The sequence below is a fragment of the Lissotriton helveticus genome, chromosome 1_1 (genome assembly GCF_964261635.1).
Source record: "Lissotriton helveticus chromosome 1_1, aLisHel1.1, whole genome shotgun sequence".
NCBI lineage: Eukaryota > Metazoa > Chordata > Amphibia > Caudata > Salamandridae > Lissotriton > Lissotriton helveticus.
Genome location: NC_136057.1, coordinates 369,546,506 through 369,563,802, shown reverse-complemented (window position 1 = coordinate 369,563,802; position 17,297 = coordinate 369,546,506). Strand labels below are relative to the sequence as shown.

General features: G+C 39.6%; 1 long non-coding RNA gene across 1 annotated transcript in view; it reads left to right on the top strand.

Annotated features, from left to right (window-relative positions):
- The window catches only part of LOC144809083 (uncharacterized), a 119,343-nt gene extending 111,209 nt beyond the window's left edge, over window positions 1–8,134 (top strand). The window contains exon 3 of the long non-coding RNA XR_013606861.1: window positions 7,367–8,134. This is a non-coding gene — a long non-coding RNA (uncharacterized LOC144809083). The remainder of the gene's footprint in view (window positions 1–7,366) is intronic.
- The last annotated feature ends 9,163 nt before the right edge of the window (window positions 8,135–17,297 follow it).

Sequence of the window (17,297 nt, the reverse complement as noted above, 5' to 3'; positions counted from 1 at the left end):
CAAGCAATAGATGCATTTTATTATGAGGGTCCTCAGAGAAAAGACGAAGTTTCCCACAGGCAGAACAGGGCCTGAATAAAGACTTTTTAGTAGAAGATATGTTCTTGAAGTTCTGAAGGTTTGAAGATGAAGAAAACTGAGCAGAGCCCAGGGAGACTCCCTTCACACGACGTGCGGTAGAAAATCTGAGGGCTTGAGCTTCTGAGGAGAAGGTTCTAGAGGGTGCTACTGCCTGATTGGCTGGAATGTGGACTATTATAATGACAGGGATATGTTACTAAAGTGAACTCTCCCTCTATGCTTTCTATGGGCCAATGTTGTTCTATAGTACTTTAAGGTTTTACTTTTTATTATATATTATATATATTTATATATATATATATATATATATATATATATATATATATATATATATATATATATATATATAATGTATATATGTTTCTTACTACTATTTTATGTACCGTGGGACTCCCACTTCGACGACGGGGAATTATACAAGCATCTGAATCTATGAAAGTCACCCTAATACTGGAGAACGAAGGCTGCGGCAGACAATAAGGGTCAATCTAAATTGAGGAGGCATTCCATTAAAGAAATGGAGAGCAATAGAGGGAAAAGAGGCATTCGAATCAAAGAAGCATTCAGGCCATTAAAGAAGAGTAAACAATCGCATGATAGGGTCAATTGGACCCAGGAATGCGATAATCAAACAAAAATCAAACAAACATATGCATTGAGCAAGCGCAAATGAAAGAGGTACTTATCTGTGTGAGCAGCAGCAACAAAGAAGGATGATGGCTGTGTACTCACGGTTTATATAATACACCTAGAATGTTCACAAGTTCTATATGCTCTTCATTGTTACTGCTGAGCTGTAGCAATAAAGGAGAATTTGCATAATGTTGTCCTCCGTGTCATGCCATAAAATCAACTTCAGGTATGTATTGATCTCACCTGGCAACCCATTTGGTATTGCTGTATAAGTACACCTCTTGAGCGTGTTTAATTATCTCAAGATATGTTGGATCAAGATCGATTTATTGATGAACTCTATCTAGTAAAAGGTATGAAAGTCAGGATATAATGCTGGAAAAGGAGTGTTTATCAAAACAAATCTCAACCTTATTTTCTCAGTATACTCTAATGAAATGACCAAAATAATGGCTCTTTTTTTATACATGAGAGAGTATAGGTTACATATGTATGCTCCTTAATATTATTAGGAGACAATATAAAAGGAATGAATGCTAATGTCTCGCCCACCTATAGACCCGGTATTTGGCAGAAAATACATAACTTCAAAATCGAAACGCGGAGGCACTCACCGTTCCTGAATTAAGCGACCGTCAATCTCGTTGACCAATGTACAAATGTGTTAAAAGTTCCTTACTCTTCACAGGGTCCTTTTATACACAAATTCGTAATGGAAAACTGCATTTGAAGACTACACCTCTGCCTAGAAAAGAACCTAATACAAGCAAACACAGCAGCCATCTTGGTGGTATGTTCGGTGTACGTATCGTGGCGGCCATCTTAGAGTATGGAAATAATACGAATACAATCTCTGAACTAGATACTAGAAACATAAAGCAGTCTTTATGACTTAACATGATAGTGTTGCTCTATACGTAAAACATATACTAGGTCTTATCCTTGTAGTATTGATAGCTCCGGCCCATCGTATTAGCCATCTTGAGGATATCCCATTCTTCCCTACTACTGGCTTGGCAAATCGGACTGGACTGTTCCCATGAGGCACATGGTCAAGACTGATTTGCATATGGCTGGGTTCAAACTGGAATGGCATGGTGAGCAAAAAAACAATGCATTTAGGCCCAGATCTCTGAACTGGAGTGAATGGATGACATTGTTCTGCATTCTGTCCATCAACTGTTGTTTTTGCATTTGTCACTCCGAATGGTATGGTTATGCCCAGACGTGGTTTCCGTGCTCTCCATGCCACTGGAATCAAGCCATCCTGACTGAAGAGAGGTGAAACCCCGAAACCGATCCTAGGATGCTTGTTTCCAGTCCAGGGAGGACCTGCCTTCAGCTGTTGTTTTTGCATTCTTCCCTACTATTCAGCCCATTTTTGTGTGTGTTAAATTTGGACATAAAGAATTGTTCTTTTCTTTATGTCACTAAATCTCCGCCTCTTGTATTTATTTGCATTGCCTCAATAATGCCCCATTTGAGATCATCTATTGTATGTCTCATCTCCGTCCAATGGTCCACTAGAGGAGCATTTTTCAGTTTTGTGCGGATGGCTGATTTATGTTCATTTAGTCTTGTTAATTTTCTCTTGAGGTTTCTTCTATGTATCCCTTGTTGCAAGGGCACACAATTAAATAGATGACATTCTTTGTCCGACAGTTGACCAGATTTCTCAGATGGTGTGTAATGCCATTATATACAACAACAGAGCCCTTTACTACACTGGCACAACTATTGCAAAATCCACAAGGAAAATTACCCTTGTAACATGAACCATCAATTATACTAAGTTGTTTACTTTCTTTATGTGTCCTATAGGTATGTACCAAGCAATTGCTTCTATTTCTTCTGCATGAAAAATAGGATTCTGCAATGTGGTTGTATTATTACAGTTAAGAAGATGTCAGTTCCCATTAATAAGATTTTACATTTTATTACTTATGTTACTAAAATTGGTGCCAATGTAATTTGCTGTTTGTTGTCCCTACTTCTTACTTTAGGTTCGAAAAAACAATCCCTATTATAATATTTGGCTCTTTTTAAGCTCTCTTTACTAACTGTATGGGGTAGCCTCTATCAATGAATTTGTTTATCAGCATTTTTGCACGATGTTCATAATCTCTTAGATTTGTGCAATTCCGGCATGCCCTGAGGTATTGACTGAAAGGGATGTTATCTTTCTGGCTCAAAGGGTGATTACTCTCATAATGTAACATCGTGTTACGGTCAGTCGGTTTCGTGTACAACACCACTAACAGGGCACCGTTATTGTTGTTAATCCTAATGTCTAAAAATTCACAGGTGTTATTATCGACTGATGCAGTAAACTTTAAATTTTCTTCAGCCATTGAATAAATGCCTCAAGGGACTCTCTAGGTTGCTGCCAGATAAAAAAAAACATGTCAATGTATGAAGACCAATTAATCACGTTCTCATAAAAAGGGGCTAGTTCATTTAAAATATGTTTATCTTCAAAAGAAGAGATGTAGAGACATGCTAAGCTGGGAGCACATGTGGCTCCCATGGTAGTCACATTGACTTGATGAAAATATTTTTCATTATCAACAATATATTATTCTTGAGAATAATTTCGACACACTCTACAATAAACGCCGAGTGTGTAGATAGATCACTCTCTTTGTTTAAAAAGAGGCCCTTTACCATCCGAATCTTGTCGTCCTGTGGTATATTCGTGTAAAGGGCCTCTATGTCTAACGTGACTAGCCAATGTTTTTCGGCATCAAAAGGAACATGTTCCACTTAGTGGATCATGTCCATGGTGTCTTTAATGTAGGCCCTTTGTCCTATTACTAGGGGTTGCAGAAACGTATCAACATACTTACTTAAGGTTTCTGTCAAGTAATCTATCAAGACTATCGGCCGCATAATATTAATTTATTACCAGGTTTTATGGTGATCTCTTTGCACTGTACTAAATCATGCAGTGCACTACGCTGCTGTTGGGTAAGATTGTTATTTACCCATATTTTCCTGTCCAGGAGGTCTTCAATCCCTTTTTCAAAGATCTCTATTTCCTTGTTAACCATCTGATTAGACGGAGTCCAGGTAGATTTGGGTTTCAGCCCAGACGTACTCTCTGAGGGCATTTTCTCTTTACCTTCAAAAAACTCAATTAAGCACTTTTACGAAAAAAACTGCTCAATTCTCTTTCAAAGTTAAATATATCAGTGGAAGAAGAGATAGCAAAACCTAATCGTTTTTCTGAAACAATTCTTTCTTCATCTGTTAAAACTCTAGTATATAGGTTTATAATTGGGGCTTTATCCTCTAATCCCAATGTTTTGGACTTCTGGTCTTCATGTATGTCCGTTTTTGTGCCTGATTCTGGGGATAAAACCCTCCTCCCCTCTTCTTCCGCCTCTGTTGTTTTGGCCATAGTTCATCTGGCACTGTTCTAAAAAAGTAAAATTATCTCTGCTTGATCCAGGGGCTGATTCTCTATCTTCTCCTAACTGAGTATCTTGGATGGTATCATTATCTGAAACTGAATTGGTTTATGAAATATAAGAAAAGGTCACCCTTTTTTGGGGGACATTTCTCATGTTTGATTGCAAATGATTTCTATTAGAATAGTCCTCCTTTGGTGTGTCATAATAATGTTTTTGTTGATATGGATATACAAATTCGATATTATATTTGCGGACATGTTTTCTAAACTTGTTAGTTTTCTTATTCACAAGATTTTCCTTTTATCCATTTAAATCTACTTGTATTTCATCCAATTTTCTTTTGACCTCCTCTAGAGAAGTACTTTATTTCAATTTTATTTCAATATTGTCTATTTCTCTCTTTTCTATTACTAAGACTTCATGGACTGTTTCTATTATTAACACCATCCAGTCACGACTGCATCTATTTGCTATGAATGTCCAATTTTCTATACATTTCTTGTTTTTGATAGACATGGTTCATTTTTGACTTGTAAACCTTTCGAGATAATGCCTTTTTTGCAATACTCTATTAAAAAATCAGCTTGTAGTTCTGTCCTAATAACCTACTTTTTCATATTCCATAGGTTTCTCCACTGTTCTTCATCACTATTACCCATTGTGATGGTATTATTATTTTTAGAAGTACCATTAATTCTTTTATTGAACTGGTCTTCTGAGAAAACAAAAGTTTTGAAGGTGTCCATATTTAATTAGAACACACACAATATGAAGTGAATTCAAGGATAAATCACTACTGAAGCAGAAATCTCTCCAGCTAACAAGCTGTACTAGCAAATCACCAAAATGTAAGGGAGGCACCCTACTAATTAGAAAAGGGACGGGTATGTATAACACAAAGCAATAATTCCCTTTTCTTTGATCAGAAGACAACCCTAGTCTAAAAATTAATAACACAGGCAAACCAGATGTAAGGCTTATGTGATGTAGTATAAAAAGCTTCTCCCAAAGAGATCTTTTGATAGACTCAACATAAAAGAAAAAGAATAAGGAAAAAGTGAAAAAACTTCCAGATTGCTGAATTGTGAAGCAGTGATAATCAATACACTCAAAAATTCAATATAAAACATATGATCAAATATATCGTAATTTAAAAATGTCCATGAAACTGCTCAAATATTGACAAAGTGCAAATGCATAGATTAACGGGATCATGTCAACATAATTTAATCGATATACATATCATTAAAAAACAATATACTTGCAAATGGGTTAGAGATTCATAAAAACAACTGTTGATGCGGCATTTCGGTGAAAGTTAAATATTTTGTCACCTTCTTCAGGACAAGAAATGCATATTATCTAAATAACAATATGAAAAAAATAAGTGTATTAGAATAAAAAATATTTTTTTGAAATACATTTACATTGCAGAATACATACATATTACGGCAACCTGAAAGTCAAATCTGAGAGTACAAAAACGTTTATCAAAACCATTTTGAAGCCTAGAAATACATCACATAATTCATAACAATCCATGTTTTGCCGGTTCAAAATTTAGATAACTTTTGGTGGTATACTATATATAAATATAAATAAGAGAACAATTTAAACCTCACTAAACTCTAATTATATGCACAAGTCAAGGAAGACTGCTATAGATTCACTGATCTTACCTTCTAGAGTCAGGTTGATAAACAGGACGTCTATGTACCGCAGCCATACTCTCACATGGCTGCGGTACAGAGTGTTGGTCCTGGCTACTTGCTGCTCCCAGCTTGCCATGAATAGAATAGATTAGCAAAGCTGGGAGCAAAACAAGATACATAGACGACCTGTTTATCATCTGGGATGGTCCTGGCAACCTTGCAGAACTATTCATTCAAGATCTGAATAAGAATAATCTCAACCTGACTCTAGAAGGTAAGATCAGTGAATCTAGAGCAGTCTTCATTGACTTATCAGTAGATGCTTTTGAAGGTAAGCTGGCTATGAAGCTGTATAGAAAGGAAACTGTGGGAAATACACTGCTTCATGCAGAGAGTGGTCATCTCAAAGCACTAATCCGCAGTATACCATTTGGCGAGTTCCTCCGGGCTCGGAGGAATTGTAGACTTGATCAGGATTTTGTAAAGGAAGGGGAGTGCATGAAGGAACGTTTCAGGGAAAGAGGGTACAAAGAGACTGTCATAGATCAGGCATTCCTTAAGGCAAGTAAGATCAGCCATCTGTCAATACTGACTCCAAAAGATGAAAGTGTGAGTAACAAAAAGGAAACAATCAGATTTATCTCCACTTTCCACTCTAAATCATGGAAAGTTTTGAAAAACCTCAACAAACACTGGAAGGTCCTTGAGACTGAACCTACCTTGAGTGAAGTCTTGGAAGACAGGCCAAGTATAAGTTACCGAAGGGCAGACACACTCAGGAGCAAGGTCAGTCAAAATGAGGTCAGTACCATCAGACCAAGTACTAATAACATCTTTGGCTTCTTCACATGTATGAAGTGCAAAGCTTCTAGGTATAGCACAAATGTGAAGCAAGTACATTATCCAATAGAGGACAAGGATATCAATATTGAAAAACATTTGTCTTGCCTATCTGAATATTGTGTATATGTATTGGTCTGCCCTTGCCCCAAGAAGTACGTAGGGAGCACTATGTTCCCGGCTAAAACGCGGATCTTACAACATATGAGGGCAATTCAAAACAAAGAGCAGAACTCACCTGTGGCTCGACACTTTGAGGAACACCATGGGAGTAATCGCAACCTCCTCAAATTCTTTGTGATTGATAAATTGCCCCCGATGAAGAGAGGAGGAGATAAGATCCGGAGGTTGCGGCAGTTAGAGAATAGGTACATTGTTAATCTCGATACCCTGATCCCAGGTGGTCTCAATTCAGAGGAGGAAATGGTATGGCATCTGGGAGAATGAATTCTGATGCTTTTTGCAATCTGTGAATGTTAGGCAGATACCATGTCTGATATGTAATCAATTTTAACATTGTTCCGTAGTATGAAATTCTGTCTGCATCATGGCATTACTGATATTACCGAGCCTATGCGAGATAACCGTGGAATGTTGTTTTAACATTAGTTTACTTTTATCACATTTGAGCAAGGGTGTGGGCACTTTTTACAGGAACGGGTATTGGTCTTTTGTAGAAAGTGGTATGAAAAGTTCAGTTCTGACAGGTCTGCATTTCTTTCTCTTTTCTCCTTCACTTATGCACAGGACTTTGGAGGAACACTGTAGAAGAAAGAAAAAACCCTCAAAAAAAACCCCCACGTGAAGACAAGAAGAGTTTTCTATTGACTCTGTCCTTAATTTTCCCACTGGGGAAATATATGATTTATCTTTAACCAGTACTCTGATGGATAAGGATTCCTTACTGATTAGTGAAATTTATTTGCTTAGTGACCCTCAATCCACTTGGATTATATAGAGATTGTCACACATTGACGTATTATTATCATGTTATATATTATGGGCGCTACGTTCCTTTCAATTGATGTTCCAGAGATACTGAAGCCTTTGACAGCTCATATAGAAACTTTATTGAAGATGTATTGAATTGCTTGTGGGGTGATTATAGAGATTATTTTCTAAGTATAACAATTAATTTGTTACTCCAGCTAGATGTGTGTTGTAAATATTATGATTTTCCACTGGGAATGATATAATTAGTTGAAATTATGCAGTACTGGTGTTATAGTACGACTTTGTAAATACATAGGAAATATACGTATCAGTAGAACTTGAACAAACTCCACTGTAACATGGCCACCAATACCAAAGGCTCCATGACCTTTGTTTATGTTTATTTTCCACTGAGAAAGTCACATGTGCACTTTTTTGTAACTTGATTTAAATTGTTCATTCCCGTCACAGGAGTTACCCGTGACCAAGGCGAGTGTGTTTCGCCGAAACGCTTTGGGTTTGTTCCGTGATTCCTGGTGATAACATGCTGGAACCAAAAATGAATTAAAGTTCGTTTGAGCACACGCGCTTTTCCTGGTGCTTTGTGAGAGGCTGGAGTGGAAGTGCATTTGCACAGCAGCCGCTGTGCGCGGTGAAAAACCATATATATATATATATATATATATATATATATATATATATATATATAAATAAATAGGATTGCTTTCTGTACATAATGCATTCAAGAGATAAATAATTGGCTGTGAGATTTTAACAGTGCATTGCTTGAAGAATTGTTCTGTCAAGACAGACCCATACAAGGGATAGGATAAGGCTATAAAATAGTTGAAATTATTACTTGTTCCCAACCAGCAAAAAAATCAATTTAGCATGAGTCCACTTTCTTTTCCAGTTCAATGATCAGGGACTTTACATTAGCCAGGCCTCGTGCCCCAAATCAATCCCTCTTCATCTTGTCTAGAGTGGTTTTGTGTGACCATTAACCTTTGTGCCAGTTTATTCTTTGTCAAAATTTTGTGACATTTTGAAAGAAAAATACCCTCCTAACATGAATACGAAGTCCATGAATGGACTTAAAAGGTTTTTTCGTATGTGGAACAATGCTTGATATAGACATTCCAATATGGCGCTCATGTTATTGTCTGAGGGGCTAGTCCTATGTTGATATCACTGATTGTAAAAAACTTTATCAACATGGTGATCTTGAGTCAAAATTGACACGCTGACGAAGGCAGCACGCCGAAACGCGTCTGTGCAGTTTCCCCTAATAAATCATACCGTAAATTCATAACCCCTCCTTGAGTGCTGCATCTTTTCTTTGAGGACACGAAAAGTTCGAGCGCAATGTGACGCGGCGTCCCACGAGCCGCTTGTAGCACCCGTTCGAGAGTGAGCAGTTCCACGTAGGACACAAGCGTTTTCCGTAAGGAGTTATGCTGCGCACCGCCGCAACCGCCGGGGCAAAGATCTAACGAATCCGGAGAAGACGACGCTGAAGGGAAAGCGCTGGAGTTTTCTGGAGCCCCCGACGGAAGACGTCTTTCCCGGTGAGCCCCCTTACTTACATATCCATGTAAATCAGAGCGTGTCAAAGTGGCAGATCGACAAAGGAGGGGAGTGACTACACGGAAGAGGGGAATACGCACTGTTTAGCTGCGGAAATAAAAGCAGAGTAACACTTTCCAAGACATCATGTTTTCAGAGACTGAACGTAACACTGCGGCGAAGGACATGTTCAAACGGCGAGATCCGCCCTTAGAGACAGTAACTACGTTAACGCCAGCACCACAAAGCAATAAGCTCAAAGAGACGTTCATGAAGCTGGAAAGGCTTCATGAACGCGAACTGCGTAAATGGTGGGAAGCCACAAGCCTGACCAATTATGTGGAAGAACAGAGAGTTCCAAGGGGGTTAAGGGTCCACACAGTGCCCTCCTACGAACATCCAGATCCTCAATTATTAACAGATTGGTTCGAGCATACAGCATCTTATTGTGAAGGAACCCTCAAGATCTTGGTCAAATACGCCTGGAGTGACAGAGAGAAGGCGTTGGCTGAGATCAGATCAATTGATGAAGAGCTGGAGAAGGACACAGACCCGGCACAAAGCGCGCAGATATCCCAAATGAGGGATCTAATGAAAGCTAGGCTCACCAAATATGAGCAGAAAATACGATTGTGCAAACAAGAGAAATATGAGCGTGATGCCAACGATTATCTCACGGGCCGCGTACTAACGTACGCTAAGAAATACGATGCTCCACGCAAGGCTCTTCAGAAGGGAACCGGGACTGGCCCTGGTGCCAATATAACATCGGAAACAGAGGCTGTCACCTCGGAGTCTGATGTCACCGAAAATGAATCTGGTGACGAACGACAAGGACCCGGTGGCTCAGGAAAACAACATAATGCTCAAACCATACAGGGTGCTCGACCCAAAAGAACCCCTTTTCAGGAGGAATTCGAAATCATCAAAAAGTCCTGGCTGCGCGACGGGAAGAACAAACCGCCGGATGCAGATGTAACATCAGCAGGGGGATCAGGAGGACAAGGAGGACGAGGAGAGCAGGCGGCGGGAAGAGGAGGCAGAGCAAGTGCAAGAACCTCCTGCTGGACCAATCGCAACACGAACAAGAAATAATAAGAAGTGGGTGCGATGGCCCTTGTGATTCGGTCAATCTGATGGTTGTTAATTTGACCGAGAAGAAATTGACCGATGTGGAAACTGAAGTATTGAGTCTGGGCTTGACATTTTGCCCCACCAACGATCTGGAATATACGCAAACACGGATAGATCTGTTCCGCTTTACCAGAAAGCTCAAACTCCACACGCATTTTAAACTACGCCCCCACCTGAAAGACAGTAATAGGAAGGGTGCAAGATGACGGCGACAGACACCCTTAGTAGTAGAGACTTGCCAACAATTGAGGTCTTTGAGGATTTGCGATCAGAACAGGATTCCGACATCAGTCGATTAAACATCGCCCAACGAGCAATCCTACAAGGAGTAGAGCAGGAAAGGGATGAAAGTACATTTAAACCCATCTCAGTATTTGTACCACAATCGCCATGGGATGCTGTGTATGTATTTACGGAGGCCATGAAAAATGATCTAATGCAATACAGGAAAGCGGAGCATCGAGCTTTAAGGAAGAACATCACTGACGGACAACGAATGGCTTTGAAAAACCTGATGAGTGATAAAACCCTTGTGATCAAGCCCTCCGATAAAGGGGGGAATGTCGTCCTAATGGGTAGAGACCAATACACAAAAGAAGCACTGAGGCAACTTGCAGATGATAAATTCTATATGAAGTGCACTACTGCAATATATCAACAAAGTATCACACAATATGAGACACTAATTCAGAAGTGGTACAGTCTTCAGATGCTGGGTAAAAACGAACATCTCTTCCTAAGGAAAAACAACCCGATGACACCCACCTTTTACCACCACCCCAAGTTACATAAGAACATGGACTGCCCTCCATGCCGTCCAATCATCTTGTTCATCGGCAGTTTGACGGAGAATATGTTGCGTTTTATGGACAACATCTTGTTTCCCTTGGTGGTAAAACTAGACTCCTATATACAGGACACCAAGGACTTTTTAACCAAGATCCAGGATCTAATATGGAGTCCAGAATATCTGCTGATGGTGCTGGATATTACCAGCCTATACACCTGTATGGAACATAGACATGGCCTGGAGGCAGTCAGACATTTCTTAGATCAGCGCCAGATGAGATTTGCTAAACATAATGAAATGATTCTTGAATTCACAGAATTTTGTCTAACTCACAATATCTTCCTATTCGAAGACCAACTGTACATCCAAAGGTCTGGTACGGCGATGGGCACCTGCTTCGCTCCCAGCTATGCGAACTTGTTCGTAGGCTGGTGGGAGGAGCAGGTGCCCAGGAGCTGTGTGGTTGGGCAAAATAGAGGGGAGGCAGTATGCTGGCATCGTTACATCGACGATTTATTTATCGTCTGGAACGGTGGGACAAACACAGCAGAGGAATTCATCAGGGTACTTAATAACAATGACCTAAACTTGCATTTCTCAGGTTCGGTTAGTCCGGTGGCAGCGGAGTACTTGGACCTGAGGGTGTTTGTCGATGGGGACCATCTGCACACTGCCCTCTACAGGAAAGAAACTGCTGGCAATTCAACACTCTTTGCCAGCAGCAGTCACCCTCCCCAAATCATACGGAGCATTCCTTACGGAGAACTTCTCAGGCTCCAAAGGAATTGCTCTAGGGATTCAGATTTCAAGGCGGCTGCCTCAGAATGTTTAGCGCGCTTTTCCATTAGGGATTTTGGTGAGGAACTTCTAAATAAAACACTGAAGAAAGTAAGAAAGATCTGGAGGGTAACATTATTGACTAACAATAACCCAGGAGGTGACCGCGAGAAGAACGCAGTCGCCAACAAAGGGAAGTTTAGACTGATCACTCCTTACTCATCAGGTGCCAATGATCTCAGAGCAATGCTACATAAGAACTGGCATATATTGCAAACGGACAACACACTGAAGGAAGATCTACCTGCATATCCTTTATTAACATTCAGCAGAGCAAGATCATTGGGAGACATGCTGGTCTCCAGCCACTTAGAGAAACCCGCACCCAAAACTAATCCCTTAAAAGAGATGAGGGGATTCTTTCCCTGCGGGTGATGCAAAGCCTGTGCCGGCAGCAGAAGAGTCTTGTCATACACTATATCCGACACAGGGAGAACAATGCCTATCAAGAAATTCATAACCTGCAGCTCCCAGTTTGTTGTATACTGTCTGCTCTGCCCCTGTGGCCTTCGCTACATCGGCAGTACAATTAAGGAACTCAAACTAAGGATATTAGAGCACCAGTGGGCAATCGAAAAGGTGGATCCCGCCTATCCGGTCGCCCGGCATTTCGCTAAAGAGCATGGCATGGATCGTGAGAAACTCCAATTCTTTGGGTTGGACATTGTCCTTCCCAAAGTGAGAGGAGGCGAGGAGCCTGAGAAGACTCCGCAGGTTAGAATCGAGGTACATCATAGACCTTTCCACTAAACATCCTAGAGGACTTAACAGTGGAGAAGAGATGGCATTTCATCTAGGAAAGTGACACAGTAACAACAAGATTATTACCTAAGTAGGGACCCCTAAGAGGATACAATAGGAATTCCCCATTCTCATGTCACTACTGGACTTACTGTATTCGCAACCTCTTATCTCTGACTGGGTGAGGGATACGACATAAGGTATAACACATATATGTAGATAGAGAAGGGACATTGATTTCTAGTTCCTGCTTTTTGTTCTAATTAGCAAGGTCTCCCTTCGTTTGTTTCGCCCTTTGCTTTTTCTGAGGAACGCTCTGCACTTAACTATCACCTAAGATGCTATTGCAGGGCACATAGACTGCTAGGTTTATGTTACTGTGATTTGAACTGAATTTCATGAAAGAGAATTTTTTAGTAGAGAATATTACATTTATAAATTGAATTGACCTAAGAAATATATAGACAATGTATTGTGTATATGCTCGAATATCTTGATCCGATCAATGCTGATATTTGATGAACTGTGGTATTACTTTTAGTATGTTGCGAATGTTACATAATCATGATGGGACATCTTGTACATAGGACATTAGCCGATCCACGGCTTTATTCTTTGTCAAAATGTTGTGACATTTTGAAAGAAAAATACCCTCCTAACATGAATACGAAGTCCATGAATGGACTTAAAAGGTTTTTTCGTATGTGGAACAATGCTTGATATAGACATTCCAATATGGCGCTCATGTTATTGTCTGAGGGGTTAGTCCTATGTTGATGTCACTGATTGTAAAAAACTTTATCAACATGGTGATCTTGAGTCAAAATTGACACACTGACGAAGGCAGCACGCCGAAACGCGTCTGTGCAGTTTCCCCTAATAAATCATACCGTAAATTCATAACCCCTCCTTGAGTGCTGCATCTTTTCTTTGAGGACACGAAAAGTTTGAGCGCAATATATATATATATATATATATATATATATATATATATATATATATATATATATATATATATATATATAAAAATAGGATTGCTTTCTCTACATAATGCATTCAAGAGATAAATAATTGGCTGTGAGATTTTAACAGTGCAGTGCTTGAAGAACTGTTCTGTCAAGACAGACCTATACAAGGGATAGGATAAGGCTATAAAATAGTTGAAATTATTACTTGTTCCCAACCAGCAAAAAAATCAATTTAGCATGAGTCCACTTTCTTTTCCAGTTCAATGATCAGGGACTTTACATTAGCCAGGCCTCGTGCCCCAAATCAAACCCTCTTCATCTTTTCTAGAGTGGTTTTGTGTGACCATTAACCTTTGTGCCAGTTTAACAATAAGGCATTGTGAAGTTATATTTCCAGCGCTTTATTTTAAAAACAAACATTTAACAAGTCTATGTTAACCTTTTTAGCAATTATTTTAAACTTTGTGTGATTTAACATTTCTGAACTTTTCTCTCACTGCGACTCGTTAGAGGTAGGCTATTGTTAACCCTAGAAAACATATTTGTTTAAATGTCGGTAAGTGTTGTTTCTGTGTGTACAATTCAATAAACTGGTTCCATTTAAACGTTCCATCTAATTTTCAGTTTTTTTCATACTTAGTTTTACTTGCCTTTCCTTAATTTAGGATTTCAATGACTTTATTTCCTCAAATATGCTTTCCTCGTTTTAATTTTACCCTGAATTCAGGTACATCACTTTTGAGTAGCAGTTTAATTTAGACATAATTGTCATCCCTGGCATCATTATATCTCATCTGCAATTTACAAGTAAGTTAAAAAAACAAGCATTGACAAAGCCAATGGGGAGCATATTTGAGGCCTACTGGCTAAACCAGTGCCTTTTGGCAATGTTCTACATCTTTGGTCTTTTTCCAGATACTGCGCAGAATCATCCAAAAATAATGTGCAGCATACTAACTAAATAAATACGTTAAAAAAACCTGCTTGAAGTCGCATCATTCTACTGTGCGCACATGCGTGATGACATACTCAAAGGCATGCATGAGAATGCCTGTGGCACCAGTGGAATGATGCGGGTGCTGTTTGGTTCAACTTTATTTTTACTGATCCATTTGTTGTGTATCGATTTAGATTCCGTATACATATTCCCGATTCATGCCCTTACATCGGTATAATTCGTGTTGCCCTTACATAGGCATAGAATTCCAGTCCTTATTTAGGCATAGCCCAAGCTACCCAAATACAGACATGGCTACTTCCATCCGTTCATCTACTTCACAATGATTTTTTGGAAAAACAGACTCTTAATCAGAAGGGACTTCCCCTAGCCTGGATATTGATTTCTCCAAGAAACTCATTATTATGCATGAACAATATTCCTGAGGGGTTCATCCATGACGTTCATATGCCCGACTTTATGTCAATACAGGCATTCCTAAACACCTTCAAGGTATAAATATACCTTCACTTGCTATAGCAAAGCACGGTGTGGTTCGGAGCAGTTAGACTACCTACTTGCCCGACGCAGCTCGCTAAAGCAAGTGCTGAAGGAAGCCAACTCTCCAGCTTACGCACTGACAAAGAAACTGACATCCTCCTGCCGATAATCCAGCTCCAGTGTTTCTGACTCCCCTTGCGGGGTGTTGGGAAATCGAGTCCCGAGACAGAGATACCAACCTCTTTCATTCTAAGGTATGGAGCAGATTTGAAACCTTTGGCAATTCTTGGCAGAACTAAAACTTATGCTAAGTAGCACCTACTTCTAGGTTAGGTACATTGGGGTAGGTGTATTTTTAGAAGCACCAGTTGAGTATTTTAGCCTGTGTTATTTATGTATGTATTTTTACATGTCATAGCAACAGACAATGCTATTACAGTATTATTTTATATTACTGTTCTCGCTGTACGCCTTATAATTTGCATTCTGTCTAACGATTGTAGCAGTTCACCTCTCTTGCATGAGAAAGAAGACTGATCAATAAATCCCTTTTATTGAAACGCCCGACTCTCTATTTCTGTACAACTCTGTAGAAACGAAGCATGCACGATTGACTGAGTAAAATAGTTATCTATTGTTTCCACGACTCTGAAGATATTTGTTCCAGTCCTAGGGAAACAAAGTTGTCATGTTTATGCGGTTGTGAGAAACTAATCCCTTCTTGTTTATTCGAGAAGGTTTATAGTGACCTCTGAGTTAGTCGGCACACACAATTAAGTTTAATATACTCAATAGAGACATACTGACCTCAGTCCTATGTCAAATCTATATTGTGTATTATTCCAATGCGCAGAGCCTATTGGGAATATAGGAACTACACTACATTGTATTGTATTGTATTGTAATTGCATTTATATAGCGCTTACTACCCCTGACGAGGCGTCGAAGCGCTTTTTCGGCGGGTAGCACGTTACTCCGGAACTCAAAGGATTAGTGTTGAAAATTAGTATAGTAAAATATGAAGTAATTTGAGTAGTGGATATGTTATTCAGTTATTTGGAGAGAGAAGGGTAGGTGGCGGGATAGTGAAGGGAAAGAGGTTTGTATTTATAAAGCGCTTGCTACCCTTGATGGGGTAGCAAGACCCTTTTTCCCGTGATACTCCAATAGAGGTCTGGAGTGGGTAAAAGGGATAATATCCGCCATAGCTGAGTAGGACGAAAATCCTATGTATTAGTTTTTGGTTTGTTCAACGTTGAAGGATACAGTGTTCCAAAATATTGTGCACTTTATCTTTGTTTCCTTGAAGCTTGCTCTGCAAACTTTTAGTCAACAAAATGGCCGACTTAGATAATCCCGGGGCTAGTGGAGCTGCAGGCGAAAACGCCGTACCAGCTTTCAACCTAACAGGTTTCCAAGAAACCGATAAGAAAGCTATAATCATTCCTCCAAATTTAAGGAAAGCCATCACTATAAAACCTATAAAACATGGCCTAACATCAAGAAGTGGTAGGGCAGTTTTTGTGATAGAGGCACATGAATATCACCAGACGGAGGTATTCTATTCTTGGATAGTCGAGGATATAGAAATTCCACTCACATACCAGGAGCATGAGCTCTGGTTTAAAGGCACCCTAAAACATTTAAATCACATTATCAGGCTCGGTCCACTAGGTAGACCAGGAGCAACATGGCCGATGTTAGCCGGCTATACAGCACATCCTGACATTGAAGAAATGTCAGATGCGGAGTTACTAACTTAACTTAAAGAGTTAATCAAAATCTATAGACAATTGGTTCAATATGTCATGCGGACTCTCACAGTCCAACCTGCAATAGTGATTCCACAACATACATCTCACCAGGGGAATACACTAAAAATTACACCACAGACATTACACTCAGTCATTGGTAAGTTGCCTGCAAAAAGGGAACAAATTCCATTCTGGATAGCTCGATAAATTACTCAGATCGAGGCAGTATTTCCTAATACTAACCCTCATGAGAAACACAGAATTTTAACAATCTGTTTACCAATGGGATCACACCACATCTGGAGGACTGCACCACTTGGGGTACAGTCTTTGCTGCAATCTACACTAAAACACATGGTGGTCCGTCCATGGCAGTAATGCCAGAAGTTCTGAAACAGATTCAAAATGAATACGGGACAGAGCCTGCTTTAAATTTGGGTATGAAACTACTTAAAGATTTCAAACAGTAACACCGGTAAAGCCCCAGGACCTAATGGGTTCCCAAGCGAATTTTTCA